Here is an 8,047-nt window from a genome sequence, read left to right as displayed (position 1 = left end):
TGTGTGAGGCACTGGGTTAGATTCTGAGCACCACGTATAAATAAATAAAGATCTATCAACAACTAAAAAAAATAAAAATAAAAATAAAAGAGTTGAGGAAACACAGCATCAAAGAAAGTAACACCCATCTCTGCCTTTCTCCCAGAGTTCACAAACCCCTGAGGAAGGAAAGAAAGAGCCTGAGCACATTCGTAGAGCCCAGTTCTGGTGTGTCTTTGTGGATTGTGAGCAATGGTTGACAGTGAAGGAGCACTTGGTCCAACCCCCTAGTTTGGGAGATAAGGAAACTGAGGCTGAGGAGAAAAGGGTCTGTCCAAGGTGTCTCACGCTATTAATGAAGGAGCTGGAACCAGACCCAAGACTTCTCACAACCAGCACAGTGCTCATTCCATAAAATCAACAGCTGACCTTTACCTACCCCTAACCTGGTAAGGGACTTCCAATGCATTTTGTGAAAAGGTTAGAATAAGAATACCTGTTGATGACCTGCAACACCCCAATCAAATACAAGACAAAGATGAGATAATTGTAAGTACTGACAAGGGGCTGACACATATGGGTGATTTCTTACTGTGGGCTGAACAGAGGAAGTTCAATCCAGGTGGTCAGAAGACATCAGTATTTATCCAAGTAGAACATCACCTGGCTGAATTAGTGTCCCTTGAGGTTTGGCCATAAATTCTCCCAGAAGTTTTAATCCATTCCCAGGACTGTCTCTTAAAATGGTAAACAACCTCGCTCCTTCCCCCATTACAATAAATCACCCAGGAAATTGGCTTTTTATGATTATAACTCCACACACATCAAATAATGAAATTTCTGTGATACCACAGCAGTGAAAGCAGGGCTGTTTTAGGAATTCTAAATTGCTTAATAACGACATCCAGACCAGAAATGTGAACTACTGATGAGGGAAGGGCTGGCGGAACTGAGAGGAAGAGAGATCCATGAAGAGGGTGGAAAACAGGGAACCAATAAGTAACCAGAGAAGAAAAATATCAGACCTGTCAAGTAAGAGAGAAATTCTGTTATAGTTTGGATGTGAGGGTCCCCCAAAAGCTCATGTGTGAGACAACACACATGAAGAAGGTTCAGCAGAAAAATGGTTGGGTTAGGAAAGCTTTAAGCCAATCAGTGAATCAATCCCCTAATGGGGATTAACCATGGTAACTGGAGGCAGGTGGGGTGTGGCTGTAGGAGATGGGTCACTAGGACATGCCTTTGGGATACATATTTTGTTTCTGAATAGTGAAGAAAGATCTCTCTCTCTCTCTCTCTCTCTCTCTCTCTCTCTCTCTCTCTCTCTCTCTCTCCCTCCCTCCCTCTCTCCCCCCTCTCTCCCTCTCTCTCCCTCTCCCTCTCCCCCTTCCTCTTTCTTTCCCTCTCCCCCTCCCCCCCTCAGTGCTGGGGATTAGATCCAGGCCTCATACATGCAGGCAGATACTCTACCACTGATCTATACCCTTCAGACCTGCTGATGGGATTACTACCTGCTAATGCGATCCTCTAGTGTTTACCAAGCTTGATGGAAATTTACATTCCTTGGGCTTAAAACTCTTATAAAACAAGTGTAAAACAGACAGACTCAACACTGAACCACAAAGGAAGCTATGAGGCAATGAAATCAAAAGCATTAATATAATCTTATCCATGATGCTGTCTTTGCTGGAATTTAGTAGCAGTGTGATTATTCCTAACCACTGCAGAACAGGCACTTTTGAATTTTGCATACCTTTTTGAGATCCAAGTTTGGTAGGGATTTCTCTCTTGAAACCAATAGAAACCTTTCTTCCTCCAGTATCAACAAAAGTTGCTGGTATTGGCATTGCTGAGACAATGACCAAGATGGTCCTGCAGCAAGCTCCTTTTTACACCTCTCCAAGTTGAAACACAATTCAGTTGTCCCTGAGAACATGTGGACTCAATCTATTGAAACATTTTGTGCTTTGCTAGCAAATTGTTGAGAAATTAACATGTAATTACCTGATGCAAAACTCCTAAGTCCCCCAGCAAAATGTGCTAGGTCCCTTAAGGTGAAGGGGGTTGGGGTCTGCTCAACAAATCCTCTTCTTTATTCCTACACTCTATCCCCAGGCCTAGAGCCTTATAAGTGGAGGCCTCTGGGTTGGGCGCAGTGGTGCATGCCTGTAATCCCAGCAGCTAAGAGGCTAAGGCAGGAGAATTTTGAGCTCAAAGCCAGCCTCAGGTGTTTAGAGAGGCCCTAAGTAACTCACTGAGACCCTGTTTCTAAAGGAAATATTTTAAAAAGGGCTGGGGATATGGCTCAGTGGTTAAGCCTCTCTGGGTTCAACCCCCCAGTATAAAAAAATAAAAAAAGTGGAGGCCTCTGTGTTCAGAGCACAGCCTAGGTGCACCAGGGGCAGAAGACTAATGAGTTTTAATTGCAATCTGTTTGTAATCTAATTCCAAATTTGGGTATGGCTGCCCTACAGTAGGTCTCTCCAGACTAAGAATAGACTCTGCTGGAATGAAAAGCAAATGTCATACTCTGTTATTCTAGAATTTGTGTTCTAATTCAGGAAATTTGAATTTTATAAGGTGTATATGTTCAAGAGACAGTTAAAGCAAGTTTCAAAATTAAGTCCAGGCAAGGAGTGGAGCCAGGGGCACTCTAGCCCTGAGCTACATCTCCAGCCCCTTGTATTTGGGGACAAGGTCTCCCTAAATTGTCCAGGCTGGGCTCTGACTTGCAATCCTCGTGCCTCAACCTCCGCCAAGTAGTAGGCATTGCAGGTTTGTGCTACAAGGCAAGAGAGATTTCTAAAGACACTAAGAAATTTCTCCCATCTTTCATTCCATGTCTCCCCCAACCACTCTGGACTAGCAATTCTGAGTGAATTATGTCCTTCCCTCTACCTGGTTCTCCTTGGGTCCCACATTTGCAAAGCCCTTCTTCCATCCTCATCTGGGAATTCTTTCCACTTCTCAGCTGTTGCCTCCACCAGGAAGTTGTCTCTGGGCCCCCAAGTTTAAGATAAAACAGCCCTTTTCATTCTCTTTAAAATCAGCTACATTGGCCAGGCATGGCAGCACATATCTGTAATCAGAGTGGCTCTGAGGCTGGAGACTGGAGTATCGTGAGTTCAAAGGCAGCCTCAGCAAAATGAGGCTGTAAGCAACTCAGTGAGACCCTCTCATTAAATAAATACAAAATAGGCATGGGGATGTGGCTCAGTGGCTGAGTACCCCTGAGTTCAATTCCTGGTACTCCCCCCCCAAAAAAAGAAAAATTAGCTACACTGTAGAGTCACACTGATGAGGTGGGAAGATTGACAGTCTCTTAGGGACAGCAGAATACTGGATGGAGCTTTTTCAGTTTTCTTGACAAGCAATTAAAAAAGTTGATCTTTGAAATTAGAAAGTCCAAACTCTTTCCTGTATTCCCAATCTGATTTCTCTACATTCCACATGGAAAAAAAACAACAACTAAATATATAAGGTGTTTTGGAGAGAGCTAAGCTCACCATGTATGCAAATTATTCCATGAGTGATGTTTGTATTCATGTACAAAATATAAGGGATGACCCTGAGTTGGATTTAACAAGAAATACACAAGTGTTGGGCACAGTGGTGCATCTATGCAATCCCAGAGATGCAGGAGGCTGAGGCAGGAAGATAGCAAGTTAGAGGCCAGCATCAGCAAATTAGAGAGGCCCTAAGCAACTTAGAGAGATGTGTATCAAAATAAAAAATAAAAATGGGTTGGGGATGTAGCTCAGTGGTATAGGCCCACTGGGTTCAATCCTAGTACCACCAAAATGATGAAAATTTTAAAAAGAAAAAAAAAGAGGGCGGGGATTGTGGCTCAGTGGCAGAGTGGGTTCAATTCTCAGCACCACATAAAAATAAATAAGTAAACAAATGTATTGTGTCCATCTACAACTAGAAAAATATTAAAAGAAAAAGAAAAAAGAAAGTGAGAAGCAGGATACCATGGGAGTGGCCCTGAGCCACTTGAGGAAGGAAATAAAATGATGTTTTCTGTATCTGTCAGTGTCACTACCTCTTCCCACACACCTTGCTTTACTGAGCTCTGGATGAAGTGGCAGAACAGCCTAAAGGGACAAGGAGGAATGGGATCTGCCTCAACAAATGGAATGGATTGAGGCCTGCACAACCCCTGATATTGGAAATTCATATTCAGGGAATGCTGTAGGAGTGGGATATGGTGCCTTGACACCCAAGGATCCCAAAGGGGATGTCACATTGTGTAGGCAGGTGTTGGGGCTATGGAGGGGACCCCCAACCACAGCATGTGGCTGAAGTTGTGTGCCTCATTGGCCCAGGACATGCTTGCAGAGTCACCTCTTCCTTCTTCGTTCCTTTGTTTATCTGAATATCTTAAATATATTTCAATATATTTTTCAAATTCCACTAATAGATTTCTTTTCCAGGCATAGGGTCTCTCATTTGGTACGTAGATTGTGGTCAAATGGCAATGGACTTCTCTGCCACGCGACCAGCGCGGGCTTCATGAAAGAAGGTTTGGTTCATAAGAAATTGCTAGTGAGTTTTAAATTAATAAGACAGACTGTCATTACCTTTAATACCAGCTCCGGGATGGCTTCTCCTAGCTCCCGCCTCCAGGAACCTAATGCAGTGGCGAGGTTTACAGAAGAGACTAGTGAGAGAGGGAGAGCATGCCAGGGAGTGAGCTTTTATTGGGGAACAAAAAAATTCCAGGGAAATTCCCATCCAATGAAGGTTAAGGGGGGCAGCATCCCAAGGTCAAGGACGACGATTGGGTCTTCAGGTCAGTGGCCAGGCACGCCTCTGCATGGACAAGCCCTCGGACCTGGGAAAGGGTAGGGAAGGCTTTTAACACAGCTGTATCTAAGCTCCTGTCACCCAGCCAGGGAGGTAACTCAAATCACCTGCAAGGATGGCCTCCCACAGACTTCTTAAGTATGTTGTAATTCTTGCTGGAGAGGTTTCTCGAGTGACTTTTGTAGTACAGGGGAGTGCAATCCTCCAAACCAAGCAAGAAGAAAAAGGAGAACAATTAAAAAAAAAAAAAAAAACCAAAACAATATCTCCTGTGTTAAGCTGTTTCTGTTTTAAGATTATATAGTCAGTAAGTAATGACAGAGGATTTGGTTTGGTTGGTTGGTTTCCTGTTCTTGGGGGTTAACCTCAGGGGTGCTCTACCACTGAACTGACATCTCCAGTCCTTTTTATTTTGAGGCAGGATCTCACTAAGTATTTGAGGCTGGCCTCAAACTTGCCATCCTTCTGAGTGTTCAGTCTCTGTGATGCAGGACTGCACTGCCACACCTGGCTAGTAATGACAGTTTTGCAGCCACCTACTAATTATAATTTTCATTCAGTCCTGTCTGAGAGTGCCTTAGAAGAATTTCTAGAACAATGTTCAATAATATTTGTAATGTCAGGCATTATCTTACACCTGATATTATCAGAAATGCTGCACTTTAGCATTAAACTCATCCTGCCTTGGATTTAGAGAATTATTTCCTGTGGGCTAGCCAGTGCCACCTGTTGATCTTCAAGGGTATCACACTCACCAGAGATGGCCTTTTGGAATTTATAAAGATAATTTATAATTTAAAATATTTTGTTATTTAATAATATGTTGTTGAGAACAGAATGTGTTTACTCAAAATTCATGTGTTGAAGCTGTAATATGGTCATATTTGGAGGCTGGGTTTGGGAGGTAATTAGGTTTAGATCAGGCCATGAGTGTGGACCCTCATGATGTGATTAGAGTCCTTAGATAGAAGAGGAAGAGAGGACACACTGAAGTGACCCTAGGGGAGCCTGAGGTAGGAAGGCAGCTGTGTGTGTGCAGGTCAGATGTGAGTGCCCCACGTCCAACTTTTTTTTTTTTTACTTTAAAATGTTTTCATATCTAATTACAAGTAAAATTGGTCTGTAGTTGTGTTTATTAGGTTCCCAGAGGAGTGGCATGTTGATTTTATAAAATGCTTTCAGATAGTTCCTTTATTGCTGTATTGTTTTGAATAGTTTAAAATGCAGCAAAATATCTATTCTTTGACTATTTAGAGAGTTGCCTGTAAAACTGCATCAGACTAGGGTTTTTGAGGAGAATTTTAACATTTTCTTTCATATTCTTTAGGCTTTATTTTTTTTCTATACTAATTTTATTAATACACATGTTTATAGAAGATCATGCATGTGTGGGCTTTCAAATTTATTAAAATAATACATAACAGTCTCAAGTCTATTTATATTAACTCTACATATGATGAAATTTTCCCTTTATTATTTCTAATTTTGTGTTTTTGCTCTCTCCTTTTTCTTCTTCCTCCCTTTCTTTCTTAGGCTAGTTACTAATCCCCATCTTGTTCAGTGATCCAGATTTTATATTTACAAATTAAATTTTCATAATTTCTTAATCATTAACCTCTGAGCTATAACACTATTGCATTCTTTCTTCTACTCTTGGGTGGATTTATTTATTTATTTTATTTGAGGTACCAGGGATTGATGGAACAAGAGGGACTTAACCCCTGAAGCATATCTCCAGCCCTCTAAAAAAAAAAATTTTGAAACAGGCTGTTGCTAAATTGCTTAGGGTCTCACTCAGTTGTTGAGACTGGCCTCCAGTGGTAATCCTCTTGCCTAAGCCTCTGGAGTTGCTGGGATTACAGGCATTTAACACCAAGTGTGATTCATAATTTATTGTAGTTTTTTGTTTGTTTGGTACTGGGGATAGAACTCAGAGGCACTTGACCACTGAGCTACATCTACAGTCCTTTTTAATATTTTATTTAGAGACAGTTGTGGAAGTCCTCCCTAAATTGTTGAGGTTGACCTTGAACTCATGATCCTTGGTCCTCAGAGTCCTGAGCCTCTGGTATTACAGATGTGCACCACCTCACCAGGCTGGGTTTGTTTGTTTATTTATTTATTTATTATTTATTTCTTTATTCTTCAAATAGGTGAGTTGTTTTTTTTTTCATTTTTGGGGGCCAGGGGGAAAATTGTTTTGGGTTTTTGTTTTTCCACTTTTGCTTTTTTCTAGTGCAGTTCATGACTTTCTCTGGGGTAGCAGCTATGGGCTCAACTGTGACATCTGTTGACCTTCTGGGACAGCATGCCCACTGGAGATGACCTTTTAAAACTTGACTACTTTTCAACTTATTTTGGAACCTATGTTCAAAAGACTAGAGAATCCTGAGCAAGATGGGTATATGCAGATACTGGGCATGGAGATATCAAGGAGGGAGAAGACACCACACAGGAAATTCCTAGAGGAGGAGAAAATGAGCCACACAGTCTAGCAGGAGGGTGTGAGAACAGCTTCTTATATTGTATTTAGAACAAATCTAGCCAGGTACCATGGCACATGCCTGTAGTTCCAGCACACGGGAGGCTGAGGCAGGAGGATCACAAATTCAAAGTCAATCATCAATCTCAGCAATTTAGCAAGCCCCTGAGCAACTTAGGGAGACCCTATCTCAAAATAAAAAATGAAAAGGGATGGGGATGTGGGGCTGGGAATATAACAGTTGGTAGAGTACTTACCTTGCATGCACAAGGCCCTGGGTTCAATCTCCAAAACCACCAACAACAACAAAAAAAAGAGGGTTGGAGATATGATTAAGTCCTCATGGGTTCAATTCCCAGTACATGAAATAAATAAATAAATAACAAAGAACAAATGCTGCCATGCATAATTGCACAAACCTTTAATCCTAGCAACCTGGGTTTCTGAGGCAGGAGAATTGCACATTTCAGGACAGCCTGGGCAACTTAGCAACAACCCATCTCAAAATTAAAAATAAAATGGACTGGGAATTTAGTTCATTCATGAAGCATCCCTGGGTTCAATCTCTTCTACCACATATGTAAAAAAAAAAAAATGCTTCCCCTCAATATGTGTGGCTGACCAACACTTTCATCAATACCATTTTATGAGTTTTCTTGAACAGCCATGTCAAATTACCACATACTGTGTGGCTTAAAGCCACACAATTTACTCTCATAGTTCTAGGTCTTTGTCTCCACCAGCTTCTGGCTACAGGTTTCCCCTGCATTGTGGGTG

The sequence above is a fragment of the Urocitellus parryii genome, chromosome 11 (genome assembly GCF_045843805.1).
Source record: "Urocitellus parryii isolate mUroPar1 chromosome 11, mUroPar1.hap1, whole genome shotgun sequence".
Classification (NCBI taxonomy): Eukaryota; Metazoa; Chordata; class Mammalia; order Rodentia; family Sciuridae; genus Urocitellus; species Urocitellus parryii.
Note: the sequence above shows the minus strand (reverse complement) of the source record.